Here is a 24,815-nt window from a genome sequence, read left to right as displayed (position 1 = left end):
GATTGCTCAATCTCTTGGTAAATTTGGCATCGTCTGCATGAAGGATCTGATTCATGAACTCTATACTGTTGTAAATACTTCAAAGAGGCAAATAACTTCCTGTGGCCCTGGAAAATGCTTCAAAGAAGCAAGTAACTTCCTGTGGCCCTTCAAATTATCTTCTCCATGAGGCGGAACAAAGAAAAAGACCACCAATCTTGTAGAAGGTGGAGATGCTGGCAACAGGGAAGACCAGATTAACAGACTTATTAGAAGGATGAACAAGGTATCTACCATTATTATTTTTGTAATCTGGTCAGTAAATAAACAGTGACTGTTTTTAGACTGTAATAAAAAATAAATAAATTTTAAAATTTTAAAAAAAAAAAAAGAGCTTCTTGGGGCCTGCTTTGCCAAGGACAGAAATTCGCTTCCTTCCAGCCCCGCCCAGCTCCATACAGCCCCCATCCCTGTTCATTCTCTTAAGTGGGCCGCATTTTCTCTGATTCTAGACAGAATAATCACACTCCATGCCCCCTCACATTGTAGCCCCTGAGGCTCCCAGGATGGGGCTGGCACTGAGCATCTCTGAAGTTCAATGTCCCTGTGTGCATCTCCATAATACCTTGAGGTCCATAGAGCACAGTTCTGAAAAATTAATTCAAGGTGCAATATAAAAATCTAGAAGAGTTGTTTCTGGAGGAAAAAGGAAGTCACTCCAGAGACCACAGACTCAGAGGGAAGTGGCAGGTCTGCTCACCTTGAGAGTAGATGAACTCCTATGTGTGCTATAACAAACTCCATAAACTCAGTTGCTTAAAACTACAGAAATGCATTCCTTTACAGTCCCAGAGGCCTCATAGGATAATCTATGTCCTTGTCCTCTCTAGCATCCAGGGCCACCTCCATTCTTTCACTCATGGCTGTCTTCCTTTCCCTTCAAAGCCAGCAGCATAATATGGCAAGTCTTCTCTCACCCAGGCCACAGCCAGATAGTACAGACCATGGACAAAAAGCCATCAGGCTGCTTCACAGGAAAGGGACAGTACACACATTCCATCTACCTGTCTCCTGACGGGTCTTTCTGACATTTCCCTAAGACCTAAGGTACAGGAAGGATACTTGTCCTTCTTTAGCAGATTTGGAGGGCCCCAAAGCCCAGATGAGAAGGTGGAAAAGCTTGTGTCAGAGGCAGAAGCTCCTCAGGCAACCTTCCTCCAACCAGAGTCTGAGCTGGATCCTGTGCTCTCACCAGAGACACAAAGACGGACAGACAGAGGGAAGGTGAGAACTCACCCCCTCAGGGGGGAGGCCACACCACAATCCCTTCTCTCAGGAGTCTGGGCACACACTCACACACACACACATATACACACACACCTGGCATGATTTTCAAGCTGCAGGTCCAGGACTCAAACTGCAGTCCACCACTTTAACCATCTGCTGGCCCCTGGCTGCTAAGGTTTTTTGTTTGTTTGTTTGTTTTAATATGTTCAGACAATCTGTGTCTTTTAGTTGGAGAATTTAATCCATTAACATTTGATGCTATTATCAATCTTTGGGACTATCCTTGCCATATGTTAGTCATTCTCTTAGTTGTTTTGTGTTCTTTAATTTCTATTTGTCTCCCTATCACTTTCCTGATGTAGTATTTTCTTAAGTATTTCTTGAAGAGCTGATCTAGTATTCGTAAATTCTTTTAGCTTTGTTTATCTGGGAATGATTTTGTTTCTCCTTCCCATCCATTTTCTTCCATTCTCCCCTCGGGATTTTAGGCATGTACATCCAGTGTGATTTTCAATCCTCCACATCTAGGACTCAAACCCTGAAATCAACCAGGTAAAATCCAGCCACCTTAACCTCCATGCCACCTGTTGGCCTATGTTGTTCTCATTTTTTTTTTCGAAGATGTATTTATTTAATTTTTTTTAATTTGCTATAGGGCACATGTGCTCACCAGAGAGAGAGGGAGGGAAAGTGAGAAAGCAAGCCACCAGGTCTAGGACTTGAACCACAGTCAGCCATGTGAGAGTCCAGCATCTTAACTACCAGGCCACGTGTTGACCCCTGTTGCCCTCATTTTTAATGGTTATTTTTTCATTCTTTTTGGTGGCTTGAACTAAATCAGATTTTTGTCTTCAGGGTCAAAGATTATTTCTTCTGTATGATCTAATCTGCTGTTAGTACTTTCAAGAGAGAATTTTGTTTCCTGTAATTTTTTTTTATCTTTTTTTTTTTTTTGGGAGAGGTTTTCACTATAGGGCGCGTACCCTCGCCAGACAGACAGAGAGAGACATAGAGACAGAAAGCGAAAAATCACCCCCCAGGGGGGATGGTCACGCCGCAATCCCTTCTCCTCCATTCTCCTCCCGGGATCTTGGGCACGCACGCACACGTGCCCGGCGTGAGTTTTAAGCCACCGGCTCAGGGACACGAACTGCGGTCGACTACGTGGGAGTCCAGCGACATAACCATTACGCTAACTGCTGGTTCCCTTCTGTATTATATTTTTCACCTCCAGAAATTTAGTTTCTTTTTAAAGGTGTCTATCTCTTTATGGAATTGGTCCTTTATGTCATGGAATGATTTTCTCATCTCCTGGAACTGATTGTGCATTTTTTCTTGCATCTCATTGAATTTTGTTATGAATATTCAGAATTCCTTTTCTGATATTTCTGTGATTTCCTGAGTAGTATCCATTGTTGATGAGGACTGTGTTCCTTTGAATGAGCAATATTACCTTGTTATTTTGTATTTCTTGTGTGCTGGCATTGATTTTTAGATATCTGGTAGAGTACTCACTTTTTCCTAATTTTTGGAATAGATTCTGTAGTGCCAGTGGCAATCATAGACCTAGGCTTCAAGTATCATTCTGACAAAGTGGTTCAGGCAGGGCCAGAAGCAATCCCTGCCTTCCAGATCAGAGCAGAGCTTGTACAGCCTGCATATGAGACCTAGAGGTGGGGCTGCTCTTCAGACCCACTTGGAGCACTGTCAAGATGGTCCAGGAGATCAAGACTATAAGAACAAAGACTCAGGTTCTGAGCAGCCTGCATGTAACATCCAAGAGTGGTGTCTTTCTCTAGGCTTGAATATGGCCCTGGGAAGACCACTGGGGGAACAGGAGACAGAGCAGCCCTCAGACCTTGGGTATGGTCCTAGCAAGGTGTTCTAGGAGGGGCTAGAAGATAGCTGTGCCTTTCAGATCCAAGCTGGGCTTGGGTCCTCTGCTTCTGCTTACTGGCAGCAGGCACCTCTTGGCCTGAATGCAGACCTGACAAGGTGTTCCAGGAGCCAGAGGCCTACTGTGACTTTCAGGTCCAAGTTGGGCTTATCGACCCTGCAGCAGGTGACCCTCCAGTCCTGAATTCAGCCCTAGCAAGGTTTTCCAGAAGGGGCCAGAGGCAAGTTTCTGTGAGACCCTAGAAATAGGTCCTGCATGGCCGGCAAGGGACACCCCAAAGTAGAGTGTCCCTGCCTGGATGCAGTCTTCAGAAGGTCATCAATGAGGGGTAAGAGGTAAACCTATCTGTGAGGCTCTCACCAGAAACTACAACCTTTAAGGCCTGGCAGTTCAAAAAGGCTGCTCAGCTTTGAAGAGATTGCCATTGGAAGTTAGGAGACTGGATTGTGCACTCCAGGATTAGGAGGTCTTGGATGGTGCCCTGTCTTCCCCGCTCTGACACAGAGGATGGGTCTCTGGTACTCTCCTCTCTGTCAGGTGTCCCTCCCCTTTCCTTCACCCACACTTACAGTTCAGGGAGATCCAGGACAGCTGCAACACGGGTGGCATCGTTTAGGGTAGGTAGCCATTCCCCTGGACTTGAGTCTGATGGGAGGGAGAACATGAACCTGCTCTGCCTTTTAGACAGGGAGTAGTGACCAAATTCCTCAGACTCTGTAGGATTTGAGGTGCTCCCCTTTACATGCTCTGCTCTCTCAGGGTTGTGGCATCGCAATTGGAAACAGCTCCACCTGCTGGTCAGCTCACAGGAACATGCCACTCTCTTGCCAGCTTGGGTTGGGGGTAGAAGGAGAGGTCAATTCTTTTTTTCCTAAAGCTGTATGCTCATGCCCCTGCCTATAGTGTGGATAAGCTCCATTTCTGCTTCATTGCTCCTCTGTCAGTGGGCAGTGCTGGACTCCACTGTGGGAGTCTGGGGTTCGGAACTTCAAAGACAAGTTTGTCTTCTTTTCTCCCTTGTAGAGGAGGTTGGGCTAGGTCCTCTGGAGCCCGACCAGCTTCAGGCAATTAAACTCCTCCTTACACCTCCAATAAGCAACTTTGCAAACCAGAAGTTTCTGCTGACTTTTTCTTGCACTTCGTCAGTCCCATTCAACTTCTCTCCCTGCTGTGGTGCAGCAGCCACAGCTCAGGGACCTGGCCACCACCAGCAGAGGCGGTGGTGGCCAGCTCTTCTCTCAGACAGCGCTCATGCTCCTTCTCTAGTCGTCTTTGCTATCGGCTTCTGACTTAATTCCATTATGGTTTGAGAATACAAACTGAATGATAGTTTATTTGGGATTTATCAAAATTTGTTTACTGACTTTGTACATGGTCAATTTTGTAAATATTCTGTATGAGCTTAAAAAGAATCCAATCTCAGCTGATAAATGCAGGGTGTGACATACACTCATGATGTTGCGCTTGTTAGTTGTGTTCTTCATATACATACATATATTCTTACCAACCTCTTTATTGCGTAATCCATCAATTGCCAATAGCGCCTTCAATGTAACAGTGAATGTGTCTTCTTGTACTTTTGACAATTCTTTGTTTTGAAACTGTATCATTAGACGTTCATAAATTCTACATTTTTTATTTCTTCTGATGAATAGAGTCTTTCATTATAGAGTAACTTTCATGTCTTGCAATATTTTTTGTCTTAATTCATTTTATCTTATATTAATGAAGCTATACAGTGTTATTTTGGTTATTTTTACCTAATATATTTCTTCCTATTATTTTATCTTTAATCTTTCTGTGTGCTTCTGTTTGCAGAATGTTTTTTTTTTTTCTAGAGGTGCACAGGTTCACTGAAAAGAGACACAGAGACAGAGAAAGAGGGAAAGGGAACGTGAGAAAACACTCGCCCATAGTGGATGGCCATGCCACAGTCCCATCTCCATTTCTCCTTTTAGGATTTTGGGTACATAAATACATGTACCCAGCCTGTCCTTCAAGCTGCCAGTCTGGTACTGGAACCACGCAGTCAGCTCTGTGGGATCCAGCCACTTTAACTATCACTTTGAACAGCACGCATAACTAGACTTTTTTTTTTTAACTCCAGAAGCCCATCTTTGTCTTTCTATTAGAGATTCATTGTGTGTTCTAGGCCAGTGTACCGTCCCGTTGTTTTGCTCACATACTCTTGAAAAACTTGGGCAAGCTGTTAGGCCTCTCACATATTTTTGACTTGACATTTAGAATTCTTAGTTTAAATTTAAATAATTTTAAATGATGTTTTCTAACACATTAAAATATTGACAAAAAAATAAAAGAAAAAATATTGACGTTAAATATAAAACTATTACACAATTCATTTAAGTAGATTCTATGGAATATAAATGCATAGCCATTCAATACCATCATCGTTCATTTTAAAAATGAAAAAAAAAAAAAAAAAAAAATAGGCTGGCTCCAGGCTCAATGGTTAGGGAAGTCAAACCCCACACAGCCAATGACAGTTCAACTCTTGGCCCTAGCACCTTGAGAAATATGTCATATGTATGCATGTGCCCGAAATTCTGATAGGAAGGAGGAATGAAGAGAAAGGGAACTGCAGGATGACCATGCCTCTCAGGAAGTATATCTCTCTCCCTATCTGTCCCTCATCAGAGAGTGCATGTGTCCTATGGGGAGGAAAAAAAACAAGCTTTTCTTTCAAAGTCTGAGGTCTTACAGTGCCCCTTTTACGTTCTTGAACTTTTCACTTCACCTCTCCCGTGAATTTTATTCTAATGGAGTACATATTTATGCTTGAAAGCCTTTTTAAAATTACTATATCAGACATCTTTGCAAGAATATGTATATAAATTTTAAATACTTAAATGTTTTCTGATCATAAGACTGCAAGGATTAAATTGCTTTCTTCTGGGTAGTCATTATTACGACTTAAGTAAAACACAAGTGGTCAAAACATTTGCCAAATTTTAAATTTTGGCAAATAAGTGTAAAGCACAAATAGTAAAATTTTTATTAAAAGTATGTCTCAGAGAACATGAATGGAACTTTTTCTTATGGGTTAATGTAACATATTGATAGTCTGAGACAGGGTTAGACCTCTGTTCCAATCTCTTATTAGTTTTTAGATAAGCATTGATAAACATCATTTCTATATATAAAGAAAACGCGACAAAATGGAAGTTAATAGAGCATATCATTCAGTTCATTGAACTCCTCTGGAGTCATTTGTTTTAATTGAGTATTGATTAACTATGAAAAAATATTTTAAATGATACATAAGCTGATAAATGAGTTAGGCCCTGTTTCTGTTTTACTGAAAGCAAACAAATTAAAACCTTCATGACTTACAAAAAGTCATATAGTCAGTCATAATCTCAGTTTCAAGGAATTATACCAAAAGGGAGGGATTGAAAGGGGGATTTATCAAGACTTATCAAATAACTATTAATTAAGTTAGTCCTACAGTTACAGGCAACTCTTTTAGCATGGTATTTTCCAAAGTTTTCAGAAAAAAAATAGAAATATTAATTTCATTAGACCTCTGCCAAAGAAAAGTTGAATATGGATTACAGTATATAGAATGTTGGTAAAAGATCATGAAAATGCTTTTTTTTTTTTAGAGGTTTTTGCTACATGAGAGTTCAGCAACATAGCCATTACGCTAACTGCAGCCCTAATGAAAATGCTTTCTCTGTGTGTCTGAATAAATGTTAAGGAAACTAACGCCCTATCTTACCTCTGACCAATGTTACTTTCTCTCAAAAAGGTATTGATCCTCTAGATGCAACATTTTCACCTTCTCGTCCTTAAAAATAATACAAATGACACAACCACGCTACACATCAGGGCATTGGTGAAAGACAGGACTCACCAAGGTAGTGGCTTAATTAAGGCAAACCGTGTGACCCCTGTGCCCAGTGAGCAAGCCCACCTAGAAGCTTGTTCTACAGCTAGGGATGGTGGACCTGAGAGAGCACGCTCTGAATCTGACATGCCGCCCAGCCTGCTCTCCCCTAATCCTATGTCTAATACAGTGAAGCAGGTGAGGCAAGAGCTTTGGGTGACTCGAGAGTCCTCTGTGCAGGAGGCTTTATTTCATCCCTTGAGAACTATATTTCCTGCCACCGTAGTGGGAGACAGAAGTGGCGAGAGAGTTAAATGAAAATTGGCGCCCCATTTGCTAGCCCACCCTATGACACAGATGAAGTCAGCACAGCACAGCTGGGCCAGAATACCCCGTGTCCAGTGCTTCCCCTACAGAGTAGAGTGTGGAAGCTGATAAATGAGTTAGGCCCTGTTTCTGTTTTACTGAAAGCAAACAAATTAAAACCTTCATGACTTACAAAAAGTCATATAGTCAGTCATAATCTCAGTTTCAAGGAATTATACCAAAAGGGAGGGATTGAAAGGGGGATTTATCAAGACTTATCAAATAACTATTAATTAAGTTAGTCCTACAGTTACAGGCAACTCTTTTAGCATGGTATTTTCCAAAGTTTTCAGAAAAAAAATAGAAATATTAATTTCATTAGACCTCTGCCAAAGAAAAGTTGAATATGGATTACAGTATATAGAATGTTGGTAAAAGATCATGAAAATGCTTTTTTTTTTTTAGAGGTTTTTGCTACATGAGAGTTCAGCAACATAGCCATTACGCTAACTGCAGCCCTAATGAAAATGCTTTCTCTGTGTGTCTGAATAAATGTTAAGGAAACTAACGCCCTATCTTACCTCTGACCAATGTTACTTTCTCTCAAAAAGGTATTGATCCTCTAGATGCAACATTTTCACCTTCTCGTCCTTAAAAATAATACAAATGACACAACCACGCTACACATCAGGGCATTGGTGAAAGACAGGACTCACCAAGGTAGTGGCTTAATTAAGGCAAACCGTGTGACCCCTGTGCCCAGTGAGCAAGCCCACCTAGAAGCTTGTTCTACAGCTAGGGATGGTGGACCTGAGAGAGCACGCTCTGAATCTGACATGCCGCCCAGCCTGCTCTCCCCTAATCCTATGTCTAATACAGTGAAGCAGGTGAGGCAAGAGCTTTGGGTGACTCGAGAGTCCTCTGTGCAGGAGGCTTTATTTCATCCCTTGAGAACTATATTTCCTGCCACCGTAGTGGGAGACAGAAGTGGCGAGAGAGTTAAATGAAAATTGGCGCCCCATTTGCTAGCCCACCCTATGACACAGATGAAGTCAGCACAGCACAGCTGGGCCAGAATACCCCGTGTCCAGTGCTTCCCCTACAGAGTAGAGTGTGGGAGATAAGGAGAGCCTGGAAGCCAGCCTTGGCTGTGACGCCTTATTAAAAAGGTGTTTGCTAGCACTGATATTTTTTATATCTTGCCCCTTTGGTGTCTGGTAGCAGGCTCCCGCACTCTGAGGCGTTGATCCTGATGACATGTGACCTTTCTTGATCAAGTGGAAGGAGACTGTGGGGGAAAAAAGGGGGAAAGAGAAACTGCCATTGTGTGTCCAGACAGGTGCATCTTGGGAAAGCTACCTGCATTGTGAGCTCCTACACAAGTGAACACACAACACCCACCTAAAGCCAGGGATCAGTGCCAGCCCCAGGCCAGCCTCAAGTCAGCGTTCCTGCAGCTTTCTGGACTGCAGTTTCCATTACTTCTTTTGGCCCCCGAGGACTTCCCTTTATTTCCGACTTAGTTGTGTATTGACATCTACATTTGTAAAACTTTTAAAATTATGTGTTCATGACAGAGTGTGTGCACACAAGTGTGAGAGGTAGTGAGAAAGAAAGAGAAAGATGAGCATTCTCTAGGGGGTTTGAGCACACCACAATCCCCTTCCTCCAGTCCTTCGGCCAGTTGAATCTTGGGTACTCATATCCACGCATGCATGTTTCAAGTTCATCAGACCAAGGATTCAAACCAGGGTCATCATTTGGGATCCGGCTTCTCATGAGTAATGTATTACTACTGTGCCACGAAACCAGTCCCTGGCAGCTACATTTTTATAATTTAGCCAGCATTTTAAGTATTTTCAGAAGGGAATCATTTCCAGTCCTCTAGTCAGACATATTGCTAGAAATTAAATAGGTCATTTTATAAAAGGTTTAAGATCACTGCCTGTTGGCAAGAGTAGGAAGAAGTCAAAAGTGAGCAAGACTGTATCTGAGTAGCAAACTTTAAGAGTTTTATATCCACAGAAGCTCCCATGCATTCAGAATGACTGTGGCCCAGACACTGAATTGAAGCTGCAGAACATTGCCTCCTTTGAGTCCACAAGCGATGAGAAAACGAAGACCGTAGCTTCTGGTCCCCCAGACACTCTGAGTGCCCACAGCAAGACTCCGAGATTGTGGCTGAAGCAAGTTACCCTGTCCCTTCTGCTGGGCTTTCGTTCCCCTGTTCTTCCTCCTCTTATCCTTCTCTTTCTCATGTTTCCCTTTTCCCACTCTTATTTTCTTCTCGGCCACACCACAGACCTGCCTGTACTCCCCAAGGAGTGCATATGGCATCGAGTGCACTTGGGTCCCAAAGAATCTGCCCTATGTGTGAGAGGTGGCCACTGTCCACACCCCTCTTAGAACAAGGGCTTTGCTGCCAGCAAGGACATCCTGGGAGCTGGCGCCACCCTGCCAGGGTTCTCTGCTCCATTGGATGCACCTGTTGGTTCACTTACTCGGTGCTCGGCTCAGTCAGAACAGAGCCTCACAGTTGCACGTCGTTCTTGTTTCCACAAGATGTGATCTCACCTGTGATGCAGTTCGAGGAATACTTGGAAAAAACAAGCCCCAGGAACTGTGTGTAACTGTGAGGGACTGCGTGTAACTCTTCTGTTGGGCTCCACCGGGAACTCTGAGGACACAGTTTTAATGTCAATGAAAACGTTCTGAGCCACTTAAGCCCTTACAAAGCAGGGAAGCAGCCAATGCTGGGAAAGTTTATTTAAAAAACAACTCATTTGAAAAATGAGTTAGGAGTACTTCCAACTTGGTTTCCAGCTAATGTAGACATTGAAAATAAATTAATCATTTGGGGAAAGAGAACAGGAGTTTTATGTTTCAAAGTGTGGCAGCCGACATTTCCATATTTGGGGAGCAAAATGAGAAAAAGACCGACCTGGGCATTAGAGCCTCTGAGCGAGCTTCTGAGCAGCCTGTGGCAAGTGGCCACTGCCTCTGTTTCCCCGCCTGCCACAGAAGAAGGGGGAAATGGCCTCTGAAGTCCCTGCCACCTCCAATGAGCCAGAACTCTGTGCTGTAGAGGATGCTTTTAGTCCCAGCATCCTTCCTCCTCCCTCTGCTCCTGTCTCTGGTGCTTGCACTGCCTGGCAAGCTTTTGGGAATGCATACAGTGCTTGGGTATATTTTCTCTTTTCATCCATTGTACAGACAAGCAAAGGGCTGGAGGGGTGGGGGGGGCAGAAAATCTCTCTATCACCACCACCCACTTCTGCAGGGCTTTTTAAATCCATCAGAAAGTTGCACGCAAACATCACTTTGGCCTGCTTGCTGCAACATTTTAGCAAATCAAAAGCTTTTCTTAAATGTTCTGCACTGCAGATATTTTGGGATCAATTTTAAAGGGCTGCACAGCAGCAGAAACTTAACAGAGGAATTCGCACACGTGGGTGGGCATTTCCAAGAGATCTCGGTTTTCTCATCCAAACTAAATTGCAATGTCATGCTTGTCTTCAAGGACCAAATGCTTCTGTCTCTCTACTTAATTCACTGTGTGTTCTTGCCGTATGCTTGAGATGCTCTGATCTCTTTTATTTCCACTTAATTGCTAAAATGAATGTCTCAATCACACCGTGGCCACTGTGAAATCAGTTAATTGGGCCCTTATTTCAGACAGCTATTTTTCCTGCCCCCATCACGTTTGAAGCAATTCTGTTCCACATGCAGTAATCTATAAATATATTTTAGGAATAGGAGCTTGTTTTTTTCCTTTTTTTCATTTTTTGATTACATTTGGAACTTAGAAATATATTTATATCAGATATAGTGATATAGTGCTATATATAAGATATAGCACTATTCTATAAAAAGAAATCACTCACATTACAAAATGAATCTTGAAGCTTAAGCCTGCTTTTGTGTGGCATGGCCAGATGAACTTAGGTGGAAACAGACGTGAATTCAAATCCCTGATTCCCACCTTTACCAGCTTACAAAACAATCGTGGGAAAGGCACTGTCATAAACTACAGATTTAAAAGATGTCATTTTCCCCAGAAAATTGACTTTATATTCCAGGGTCATCTCCAAACCAGGTGGTAGCCTAGCTAGGTCAGTTATGAAAAATGGACACTTCATTTCGTTGCTTTCCACCACGGCCTCATTTAACTGACTTCTCTGGAACAATACGGCAAACTAAGAGAAGTGTGATTTTTACCGAGTCCAGAAAATGAGGGGCACCATTCTGGCTCATTCCTAGCACCTGACAGATCCCTGGCAGAGTCCTTGAGGTCCCTTCAAAGGACAGAGAACAGGAGGTGGGGGAGGAGTTCTATCGTGCCCTGGCAAGCTTTAGACAGGCAGCCTCAGCTCTCTGGTTACTGGCCAAGGACTGGGGCTGTTGTCCGGGGAAAGTGGGCCCCTCTCAGACCCTTTATCCCTCATGTTTGACAAGCTCCTCCCATTGACTGAGCTTTGTCCCATGCCCACATTTAAGGTCTTGTGGGGCTAGATCAAGAACATGTGGGACTCCCAATAACTTCTCTCCTGCCCTATCCCCCATTTCATCCAGCAATGGTCCTGGGGGGCTGTCAGACCCATGTACATGTATGCACAAATCAAGACAAGCCCCTTGGAATTTGTGAGGGGATCTGAAGCAGACAGGCACCAACCAGGTATGTGTCTAGTGAGTTCTTGAAGAACCCATAGACTGAGCATAGTATGGAAAACTCCTCGACAATAGGACGAAGGTACTAGCTTCTAGGAGTATTCATCCTCCTAAAACGCTCGAGCCCAGGAGGCATCACAGGCAGAAGACACTGGTCTATGGGGCAGGAGTGTGTCATTTGGGGAAGGCACAGCCACATCACACTGCATCTAGGTTACTATTTGCCACTGCCATTGAAATAATGTGTATACACCACACTGGCCCTGTTGCCCACCAGTGGTGCCAAGATGATGCAAAACATTTCTAATCACGAGAGTCCAGGGCAGGCCCCGTGTACCATAGGAACATAAAGAGAGAAATCGAAGTGGTGTGACCTGCTCTCCTACACCATCTTCCAGGGGCTTGGTGCTTGTGTAGAGAGCTGGAGAGAGAGATAGACTCGTAGCATTCCTATGCAGCATTCAGTGGTTTGAAGATATTAGATCCTAATGATCATCCAGGGGCAAAATTAGTCTCCAGGGATATGGAGGGAGGTCAACAGAAACCAAACAATCCACTGCTTTTTCTGCTTGCCCCAGCAAGTGTCCCTTCCTGTCAGAGGAACATGGCCACTTCCATGAAGTACAAACATAAGACCGCTAGGTTGGTGAGCTATACAGAGCTCCCAAGTCAGAATGCTAATAAAAATCTTACAATTATATTTGAAACACTGCCAGCTGAGATGTGAATTCCACCTCCAGGGTGGAAAAATGCACGTCACAGCTCAGACTTAGTTATGTATTTAACTTTTAAAAAGGCGGGTGGGGGGAGTGGGAGGAAGAGTTTGCTCTAAACATGTAACTCAGGAAAGATACTATAAAATAGTCACTAAAAAACAATACAACCAAAAGTCTATTTATTCCAAAACAGCACAAACAAGCGAGGTTAGAAAGGATAATGTCATCTGATGGAAACATTTCAAACTCTAGACCATCTCCAGAGACCACAACTGTCCAACGAACTAAGCAAGCCTTTGCAAAAGCAAATGCACCTAGTGAGATCTTGGAGAGGATTTGGCATGCCCTGCAAGTGGAAGGGCTTCCCAGCATCTGGAGAGAATAGAGCCCCCCTGTGTACCATTTATGTGACCCAGGCTTGGAGAAAGTACCTGCCAGAGGACCGCTAGTTACACTGCTATGGACCTTTCTCCCACCAACCCTTGTGCAGGTCAATGCTAAACTCTCAACACCAGACCTCAGTCAATTACCTGCCTCACCTTGTTCTTTCATCCTTCTTCCATCCACCCATCCAACCATTAACTTATTGAGGGCCTACAATTTGCAAAAGTACAAAAAAATACAAAAGATGATAAGTGTTGGCAGTGTTGGTGGGGTTGTGGTGAAAAGGGAACTTTCCTACATTGTTTGTGGGAATGTAAATTGGTCCAGCCACTGTGGAAAACAATATGGAGATTCCTCAAAGATCTACAAATAGAACTACCTTGTGATCCAGCAATCCCACTTCTGATTACCCAAAAGACAGAAGAATGCTCAATCAGAAAAGCGATTGCACATCAATGTTTATTGTAACATTATTCATGATTGCTGAGACATGGAACTAACCCAAATGCCCACAAACGGATGAATGGATTGAGAAAGTGTGGCACAACTCTACAGAATACTATTCAGCCATAAATAAATAAATAAATAAATATAAATAAAATAAGAATTAAAAAAACAAGACCCTGGCATTTGATAGAAAGTGGTCGATATGGAAGATTTATGCTGAGTGAAAGCAAGCCAGGCTATAAAAGAAAGATATTATATGTATCCATTTAACATATACCAACTATCTGGGACCAGCAAGTGACATGGTGGTTCAGGCACTGGACACTCCCACATGGTTGACTATGGTTCGAGTCCCAGACCTGGTGGCTTGCTTTCTCACTTCCCTTTTTTCTGTGTCTCTCTCTGTCAAGTTGAAAATAAATGAATGAATAAATAAATTTTTTTAATTATTTAAAAAAAGAAAAAAACATATACCAAATATCTGCACTCTGTGGTAGAGACTGAAATATTGGAGGGCTAAAAAAAAAGTGAAAATAGTTATGGACACTGAAGACAGTGTGGAATGGGGGGAAGAAAGGAAGAGTATAGAGAAGCATAGCACGAGAACAAATAGAGAGACATAACATTTGCGGGGCACAGAAATAGTTTTACTACCTGTTGATGATAATGTATAGAATTCTATACTGGACTAGCCTGAGAAATATTTCATGTTAGGTAAATTTTCTTTACAAGCCAAATGATGTATAGTGATTGAATTTTTTTAAATGAGAATAAATAATAATTAATAATAATAATAAAACTTGTCAGGTCTCTTCCAAAATAGGTCATGGATGGCCTAAAAAAAAAAAAAAAAAAAAGAATATGTAAGGAAAGGAGAAACACAGTGATTTGCAAACTTCTCTTCTGACTTAAATACCTCCAACTTAAAAAAAAAAAAAATTAAAAGGGCTAGTGCCATATCCTAGTGGTTAAGAGAAGCAGATCACACGTGACTGGCTGCGGTTTGAATCCCAGCCCCAGTGATGTGAAAAACACACCAGGCACATGTGTATGTGCATGTGTGTGTGCATGTGTATGTGCATGTGTGCCCAAAATCCTGATAGGAAGGAGAAATGGAGAAGAGCGGACTATGGCAAGGCTGCTCCCCATTGAAGAATGTTTTTGTCTTTTTCTCTTATGAGCACACGTACCCTCTGTCCAAAAATGAAAATAAATAAATAAATAAAATTTTAAGAACTTAAAAGAACAAATTCAGCATAATGCAACTGAACAAATTACTAATTCTGATGAATATAAAGAAATAGAGGAGATTGTTTTTATCACTTTGGTTGAGAAAGGTCGGCAGCATTCATAATCCAAGAACTTGCACCTTTTGACAATGTGTTTAGAGTAAGTGAAATTATCCAGGAAGGGGAATGGCTCATTCTGGTTTTGTTACCCTATCTAAATATTAGCAAGATGGAATCCCACTGTGACCCTGGACTAGTTCTCCATGATTAACAACTAAAATGTTAATGCCCTTATAGTGCCACTAGCATCTCTCAAGGTAAAGTCAAGTCTCAAAGGCCAGGGCTTCCCCCAGTGTCCCTCTGAGGAGCATTCCAAGAGCTCAGCAAGCAAGCAGCCATTCACAGAGGTTTGAGTGATGAAGCTTTGATGCTTGGAAGATTCCCTCCCTGTCCTGGTCAAGTGTTCTGCACAGCCAGCTCTCCAGCCTCGGCAATTCCAGACTCCTCTCAGCGGCTCAGGCTCCTCACCAATGACCCCTTCTCCAGCTTTGAAACCCAAGTTCTCAGGGATGCCACCCCTATAAGCCGATGTCTCCCAAGGACTGTGTGATGAGGGTTCATGATGGCAGCAGCCTAGCTCTTCCCTAGCTAATTCAGACTGGAAAGATCTCCTGCAGCCTCAAAGAGACAGACACAATATACACGCAATCCAGCACTTGTGCCAGCTCAGATTGGGTGTCCCAACTGAGGCCCAGGAAGCACATTCAGTCTTAGCAGTGTCATTGCATCCTCTTGCTATATCAACATAAACCGAGCTACAGATCCTGTCCCCTATGTCCATCAAATTCTGCTGAGATATTAGTGTTTTGAAATACAGTATTGATAGAAAACTTGGGATACAGTAAGAACAGGTCAGAAGACAACTGCCGTTGAGAAAATTTGTTACTCATAATTCTCAAGAGGGAAGGGCAGGTCACACCATGGGGAAACACACTGGAAAGTACAGGGTTAATCAGGAGAAAAGGATAATGTGGGCAAGAGCCTTTAACATAGTTTTCAAGGGAAGGATAGATGAGGTGGAATAAGCAGGCTTAGAGTTGGTTAGTTTGAAAAACTATAGGAACTGTCCCTAACTGTTTAGTATCAGGTGGATTGTGGCCTGAGTGTGAGAGCCCATAGAGGAGTTGGTTAGGGTGTGGACTCTGGACTGAGAGGTTTACATTTAAAAGGCAATCAGATGAGGAAGTTGTTTGCTATCTCTACCAATAGGTCAGGAAACTCAGATGACTGAGGATCATAATACAGAAAATTAAAGTTATGGTTAATACATTAACCCAGAGCCAAGCCATTTCTGAAATAGACACAAAATATTGCTCTCCCATGCTGACTCTATTTACACACACCCAGGTCACACACACACAGGCCAGGTCTTTCCATCTAACAGGACACTCTTAGAAAAACCAAGGAATTCACAGATTCAAGGAAGTGAGCTAAAAAGTGGGAATCAAGACAGCATCTCCAAGCATCTCTGCTTACCAATTTTTAACTTGTTCCCCAAGATGGGGTCTTTCGCCATTCAGTGTCACAGAGCCAATTTTCGAAACCAAAATCGAGGGTCATGACACAAGCTTTATTTAATGGCCAAGGAATGGAGAAATGGGAGATGAGCTCATTAGTCAACTGCTTGCTCCTCTTGAGCTGAGAGTGTAAGATATAGCAAATGGGGTAATGAAGATATGGGAAAGGATAGTAGAGAAGAGGAATATTTTCCTGAGAAAGTTGGGGGCTTCCCAGAATTCCAAAACCCACCTCCTTTTTCTCCTCGTGAAGAGTAATATTCCCGGTGATCATAAACTGTCATGACACTGGTAGGTGTGTCATTTAACATGCTAATGACATTATGATGAAGTTTGGGGTCTTTCAGAGACTGTGGTGGTAACCATCTTGGTGCCTACTGGTCCAGGCTGGGTCTTAGAGGGAAAGAAAGTTCCTATCACAGGCATTCATCCTGTTAGGAAAGAGCTGGAGTATGGTGTGAGCATGGGCTATGTGGCAGGTGACACTACAATAAGGATAATGATAATAGTCTGTGCTTGATTAACACTGCCACTAAGAACATTCTGAGTGTGCTGCACTGTGCTGGATGCTCATGTATTACTTCACATACTATATGACTCATCTCCCTCTAACTGGGCCAGATGAAAGTATTCCATCCCTCCCCTTCATCTGATCCATACACATAACCAATCCCTCTACTGTGAAGACTGCTGCTAAAACTCAACAAACTGAAAATACGCTGTGACCCAGAATCCAGGTACCTGCTGTTCCTGCTCTCTCAGAAATTTACTGAGGCTCTCCTGGCACACTGGCTGCCAGAGCTGGAACATGCTGCTCTCCCTCCCAGGAGGAACAGTGCAATGAGATGACAGAGATTAGCCCAAAGAGAAACACGGAGCTGTTATTCAGTTCTCGTCTTGAAAAGGCAGGGCCACATAAATGATGAGGCTACAAGAATATCGCATCGCCTGAGATAATAACAAGCAAGAGGTGTGAATAAAAATTGATGGGATACTCATGTTATTACTAGGATCTAAAAGCCCAGAAAGCACTTGGACACCTGGCAGTGATTCATGAGCCAAGGGATGAAGTGTGGTGAGGGTGGAGCATTTTCCCATACCAAGTTTTTATTTATTCCTGGAAATGTTTGATTCTCATTAAATACCAAAAGCCCGTATTTGAAACTTCAAACTCTCCTGGGTTATATTTTTCACCATAAATGGTTTGGAATGAAGACTGTAGAGATTAGTTGATATAAGTACTTTAAATTAATACTTCAAAACTGGATTTAGATTAAAGGAGACTTTCATGTCTAACAATGTTACGCAAGGTTTATGAGAATACACTAATTCAGAAAGCTTGTCTCATGCTCTATAAAACAAACCAAAATTTTAACAAGTCAGGAAAGATTTCAAATGTGACAAAATAGGTTCCTTAATAGATTCATAAGTAAATTTTATTTCAATTTCATTAACTGGTCTCTGCTAGTTAAAGAACAGGAACTTCCAGCATATCATAAGAAAGCCTGTGTATGGTTGTTAGATGCGTGGACATCTTTAGAAATCTCTGACAGTACAAAGGATGACATTTGTGAGGACGCTCTAGAAAAGCCTGCTGAGTGGCTCCACACATATTTTTTTTTGTTCAGTAGCTGCCACTAAGGGAATATCAGTGACTTGGTACACCTTGGTGCCCACCTGCTCCTAGAGACCCTACAGTCTCAGGCATCCTGAGCAGAATGCCTTTGACCCTCTCAGGCAAGTTTATTTGTCAGGGGCCAAGCAGTGGCACAGTAGTAATGCAACTGGCCCCACATGGGAAAGGTCATGGTTTCACGGCCCAGTCTTCCAATCTCCCTGAGCATGCTAGGTACACACATGCCCATTATCTTGGCTGACTGGGGCTGGGGTTGGATCGCAGCTTACCATGATACATTTTGGGAAAGCAGCAGCGCTAGATCCAAGATGGCTGCCAGCAGGAGGCTGATGCAGGAGCTTTAAGAAATCCGCAAACGTGGAATGAAAATCTTCCGTAACATTAGGTTGATGAAGCTAACTTATTGACTTGGCAAGGGCTTATTGTTCCTGACAATCCTTCATATTTCAAAATCGAAATCAACTTTCCAGCAAAGTAACCATTCAAACCACCAAAGACCACATTTAAAACAAAGATCTGTCACCCAAACATGGGTGAAAAGGAGCAGGTCTGTCTGCCAGTAATTAGTGCTGAAAACTGGAAGCCAACTACCAAAATCGACCAAGAAATCCAGTCCCTCATAGCACTGGTGAATGACCCCCAGTCCAAGCACCCCTAAAGGGCTGACCTAGCTGAAGAATACTCTAAGGACCATAAAAAAATTCTTTAAGAATGCTGAAGAGTTGGGACCAGCAGTTGGAGTCATGGCTGTGTCGCTGGACTCCCATGTAGTCGACCGCAGTTCGAGTCCCAGACCCATTGGCTTAAACTCACACTGGGCACGTGTGTGTGTGCGTGTGCCCAAGATCCCAAGAGGAGAATGGAGGAGAAGGGATTGCGGCGTGGCCATCCCCCTTGGGGGGGGGGGTGATTTCTCGCTTTCTGTCTCTCTGTCTCTCTCTGTCTGTCTGGCGAGCGCACACACCCTATAGCAAAGAAAGAAAAAAAAAACCTCTCCAAAAAAAGAATGCTGAAGAGTTAATACAGAAATATGGGGGAAAGCGACCTGTGGACTAAAATCTGCCACAAATGATTCCAGCAAGTGTGAGAGAGACCCCGAGCAGTAACTTCAGACACCCCGCAAAGCAGGACTCTGTGGAAAATTGACACGTGCCACTGCTTGGCCTTCACTTGTGACAGTAACTTTCTCCAGTTTTCTTCATCAAAAGCGGTCTAGATAACCTGTAAAGAAAGGGTTCAACCATTCATTGTCACCAAGGTCCAGAGATCTTTACAAACATGTAGCATGCAAACTAGATTATTTCGAAATTTACTAGGTATTTCAATTTAGGATCACACTTACTAGATGGCCCATATGAAAAGTCATAGCTTTTATAAATACTTTCCTATTATATTGTCATCCTGGCACTGGATTTGTGAGTCCATCTGCTAAGGTTTTGTTTTCTGTAAGTCTGTTGCTCTTGGTTAAAATTGCTTTAAAGTTTGCCTGTGCTTTGGGAGTTTTGCTTAAGAAGTCTTTGCCTACCCCAATGTCTCCCAGAGTTTCCCCAGTGTTTTCTACCAGTAGTTTTATAGTTTGATCTTTGATCCTTTGGAGTTGATTTTTTTGATCCACTTTGAGTTGATTTTTGTTAATGGTGACAGATAGGGGTTTGGATTCATCTTTCTGCAGGTGGATACCAAGTTTTTTCCTCAGATAAGGGACTGATAACCAGAATACACAGGAAACTCAAGCAGCTTACCCAGAAGAAAATGATTAACCCAATTAAAAGATAGGAAAATGAGCTGAATAAACAACTCTCTAAGGAATACATAGGAACAGCCAAAAAGCATATGAAAAAAAAAATGGTTAACATTCCTCATTGTAAGGGAGATGCAGACCTTCATATAGAACTACCATATGATCCAGCAATTCCACTCCTGGGTATCTACCCAAAGGACAGGAAAGCACCCAGTTGGAAAAGCGCTTGCACAACTATTTTTATTGCAGCATTATTCACGATTGCTAAGACATGGAACCAACCCAAATGTCCACAGACAGATGAATGGATTGAAAAATCGTGGCACATATACTCCGTGGAATATTACTTAGCCACAAACAAGGCCCTGGAATTTGTTAGAAAGTGGACAAATATGGAAGATTTGTTGCTGAGTGAAGCAAGTCAAGCTATGAAAGAGAGACATTGTGTATCTCCACTTAACATATACCGACTGTCTGCACTCTATGGTAGAGACTGAAAGACTGGAGAACATATAAGTATTAAAAATTGTAATGGACACTAGAGACAAAGTAGAAAGAGAGTGTAGGAGGGGATGAGAGTAGGAAAGGAAATTTGGGGGGGGGAAATGGAGAGGTAAGACACTTGTGGGACACAGATAAGGTTTCTTATCTGTTGAAGAGGATGTGTATAATAGTCTCAGCTAGGCTGGACTGAGGTGTAAATCATGCTGGGTAAAGTCTCTTCACCATCTAAACAATGTATAGCAATTTAATGTACTAATAATAATTTTTAATTTTTTTAATTCCTTTAAAGTTTGTTTTGTTTCCAAAAGAAAACCACTTGTTTTCTTGCAGCCAGTAGTTTTCTCACTTCTTTCTCCCCACTTGTCCACAAGCCCTCATCCCCTATAGAAAGGGCACCTTTGTATCTCTATAAAAATGATTTGAGGTCAGGAGAGAATGCAGGGAGTCTGGCTATTGTTTTGCCCATATGCCATTAACTTGGAGAAGAATTTAAAACATGCTCAAGGCATTTCCCTTTGACAGGCTGTTAACAAGACAGGATACAAACTGGTCCTCAGAGAACAGAAGATTTTATTGCTCTGCAAATTGATCAAAAGTGGCTCCCAAGGTGCAAAACTAATGAAAACATAAACAATTATGAAAAAGCAATAAAGGTGAACTATGACTAAGCCAGGTCTAAGCTATGCTTGTTTTTTAGTTAGAGTTCTCCAGTTTCTTCATGTTTCTGAAATGTCAGACAGATTCATAGGCCTAGAAAAAAGCCAAGGAAAAGTTTATATATTCTGTTCCTGCCCACCAAGTAAATGATCCACTTACTAAGTCAAGCATTAGATACATGCATCTTACATGGCAGAGACAAATCTTAGTGGAGGGGAACTAAAAGTTGTTTTGAAAGGTGTTAAAGGCTATACATTCCTTAGCAAATCAAATGTGAATCAGTAAAAGTTCTCTAATAACCCACTGCCTTCATGAGACACTTCCTTCACTTTCACTTTTCCAGACAAATGCCCAGATGCAAATTTGTGGCAAAGGCTGGTCTAGAGACCTAGATCCCAGAAACACCAACAGTTTTCAAAGATGACAAATTTATCTTTCCTCTAAGTGTCCAATTTTCAGTGGCATCACCTTAGTCCAGAGCTTGTTTGCAAACAACAGATGGAGACTCCAAGAGAAACACTAATTCTGCTAACCTGTAGTACCCTCCTTGTTTTCTGTCTGTCCCCTGCCCCTTCTTCAGGGCCCAGCTAAAAGCATCCTTCCTTTTGGGAAGAGTTCCCAGCTGACCCCAACCTGGAACGAACCCCACGGCCTTTAAATTTGCAAACATTCTTTGAGCCATTCATTTCAGCCTAGCTCAGATCCAGCCTCTTACTAGCCTTATCCTGTTCCCAGGTTAAGGTATTCTCTAACTAGATTTGTTTCACTGAAGGATTACTAGTGTAAGAAATGTTAGGTTTACTCTCCAAGTTCATGCATTATTTTAATTCCCCAATCTTTATTTATCATTGCCCACCACTCTGAACTCTGGACATGGTTCCAGGAACACAAGACAGATATAATCCCTCCTGACACATGTTTATGTTCTCATAGGGAAGACCTGTGTTTCAGCACAAATGTAACCCAGCCAATGGCATGGGAGTTAAGGCAACTCGATCCCAAATGGTCGATGGTGCATTCAAGTCCCAGATCCAGCAACCTAAAAAACACATGGGGCGTGTGTGCCTAAAATCCTGAAAGGAGGGAGAAATGAGAAAAGGATTACCATGTGACCATCCTCCATGGTGGGGAGGATGCTTTCTCACTTTCTCTCTCTCTCTCTCTCTCTCTCTCTCTCTCTCGGTTTTTCTCTATATGGCACGTGCGCTCACCAGACAGACAGAGAGAGACAGAAAGACAGAAAGTGAGAAATCACCCCCCAGGGGGGATGGCCATGCCACAATCCCTTCTCCTCCATTCTCCTCTCGGGATCTTGGGCACACACGCACACGCGCCCGGCGTGAGTTTTAAGCCACCGGGTTCAGGACACAAACCGCGGTCGACTACATGGGAGTCCAGCAACATAGCCATTATGCTAACTGCTGGTTCCCTCTCTCTCTCTCTCTCTCTCTCTCTCTCTCTCTCTCGGGAGTACAAACATCCTCTGGAAAAATTTTAAAAATAAAAAAAGAAGTAGAAGAATCACAAATGCTGTGAACACCAGAAAGGAGCTTGTATGAAAGGGGTCTAACCTAGAGCAAACACCATGAGAGACCCACTTGAGGAGACTCCTAGAGGAGGCAGCCTAGACCCTGGAGAAAGATGAATTCAGCTCAGTGAAAGGAGAGTCAAGAGGTCTTCTCTCATCCAGAGAGACTGAGGTCTGAGTTTGGACTTTATTCTAGGAGCAATAGGAAGTCACTGCACAACTCTAAGCCAGACCCAGCTATAATTGGTTAACTTTGCCCAAAGGTCAATCTGGGACAAAAGAAAAAGAGAGGAGCCTTGAAAGGCTGAAGGCAAGCATAGCTGAAGCTAAAGATGGGATGGCCAGGGTGACAGCAATAGGAGAGAGAAGCAGAGATCAAGAAATATTTCAGATTGAGTCAACCGTGCATGTTAAGAGACTGGGGTTAGGGAGAAAGTTCTGTCCAGGGGACTGAAATCAGGGACCTGGATCAAGGAGTGAATCTGAAAGAAAAGCATTGAGCATGTTTGGTTAGGTGCACTGAGCCATTTAAGGGAAGTTATCCAGAGGGCAAGTCTGGACATTAGGAGTGAGAGTGAGATGGAAAGGGAGTGAGAGTGAGCAGCACATGACATCATGAATGAATGAGATCACCCAAAAAAAGAATGTAGATGGAGAACTTGACGTTTTGGAGCACCAGAGGGACAATCCTACAAACAGGGAGGTCTAGGAGGAAGAGGAGATGGCCAGCAGAGGCAGGTGCAGAGCCCACCCAATAAGCTTATACATGCCGGGAGCTCCAAAACTACTTCCCTGATTCTTACAAGTCACCTTTGCTCTGAGTGTTCTGCTGTAGTCTCCAGTCTCTTCTGTCTCAATGGGGCTCACCCTGAGTGAATAGTTTGAAGAAAGGATACGTAAATAGAACGACACCATCATCAAGGGTTTCCTCTGCTATTGTTAACCCTTGGCTGCTGCAGAAACAATATGGGCAGTGTTTCATGCGAACTTGGGTCTTCTCAAAGTGCAATACCTGCTTTTAACACCAATGAATTAATGTGCTAGACAAGATAAATATGGATAATTGCATTTCAGTGAAAGGGATTATGAAGGGGTAAGACCAGGTACTGAAAAAGCATGGGAGGGTCCCATAACCCAGTCACAATTTAAGTAACTTCTTTCTTCTTATTCTTTCCCTTTTTTGCCATAAATGTCTTCCCTCTTACATGCATGCACATACTTTCCCTTAAAACAGAGTTGTTTCATTCTTCTGTTTTTGCTTCTTTTTATTTTGTTTTAACCTGGACTCCACAGGATTTAATGAGTCCATGACACCTGACCTTTTACAAACTTCTGTATGGTATATATTTTAAGAGAAGACCCATGAGTTTTATCAGATTCCCAGAAGGGTCCTTGACTAATAAAGCTAAGAACCTCTGGCTGAAAAATCCAGAATAATGAGGGACATTGAAGAGAAGAGTGACTCTTCAAATATCAAGCATCAAAGAATATTTTGAAAAGTTCAAAAAACAACTATGCATAAAGTAATCCAGACATCAATAGGAAGCCGAGACATTGTGTCACCAGATTTTTCCCTGTAGGGTTTTTATTCCATTTGAAAGCATCAACAAACAACAAAATCCTTGATGTATGGACAAATGTTATTGATCGGTGCTGCAAATTCTACAAGAAAGGTCAGCTGTTGCCTTTATACTTGACCAAGGAAAGGAAGGGAATTAAGAGACTCGCTAGAGGCATCCTCAGGCAGAACCCTGTGGATGAGATGCCATGACACCTCTAATCTGGTCATTATTTCCTCCTTATGACAAATGAGGAAGTGAGAGAGGTTAAGCAGCCTGCCCCGGGTCACGTTGCCACTGTGCCAAGACTCAAACCCCAGCCTGTCTGTCTCCAGCTCCCATAGTTTGGCTCCACTAAAACACTGAGGGGAGCCTGTTTTTTGTAAAAGGAAATGAGCGCAGCACATTAAGTGATTTCAAATTACTTTAGCAGAGGAATCATTATTCCATTTCTTGTCCTGAATATTCCCTTCATGGGGAAATAAGAACATGTATAAATGTATGTTTGCTTATTTTTATAAAAGGGAACAGGAAAGGGAAAACAGAAACTGATACAAATGGCCATATAGGAGGCAGGCAGAAATAGGGTATAAGGGGAATATGTCTTTTCTGAATATATTTTTTATGCCAGGTTTTTGAACCATTTAAATGACTTTAAAACAAGCAAACAAAAGGAATAACAATGGCAAATTCTGAAATAAAATACAAATAGGAACAAATAAACAAAATTAGTTATACAGTGGATAACATAACCTCTTATAAAAAGAACGAAGTTGAACCAGCTCCATGACCTGGCAACCAGATCCCACATAGCCAACCTCCCTGTTCAAGTCTCAGACCAACTGCTTAATAA

At 42.5% G+C, this 24,815-nt stretch overlaps 1 protein-coding gene across 1 annotated transcript in view; it reads left to right on the top strand.

Moving 5' to 3' along the window:
- Positions 1–24,815, top strand: part of KCNJ6 (potassium inwardly rectifying channel subfamily J member 6) — a 350,982-nt gene that overhangs the window by 306,349 nt on the left and 19,818 nt on the right. The window lies entirely within an intron of this gene.

Source organism: Tupaia chinensis, unplaced genomic scaffold, assembly GCF_000334495.1.
Source record: "Tupaia chinensis unplaced genomic scaffold, TupChi_1.0 Scaffold000175_1, whole genome shotgun sequence".
In the NCBI taxonomy this organism is placed as follows: Eukaryota; Metazoa; Chordata; class Mammalia; order Scandentia; family Tupaiidae; genus Tupaia; species Tupaia belangeri.
Note: the sequence above shows the minus strand (reverse complement) of the source record. Positions and strands in the feature narration are given on the sequence as shown.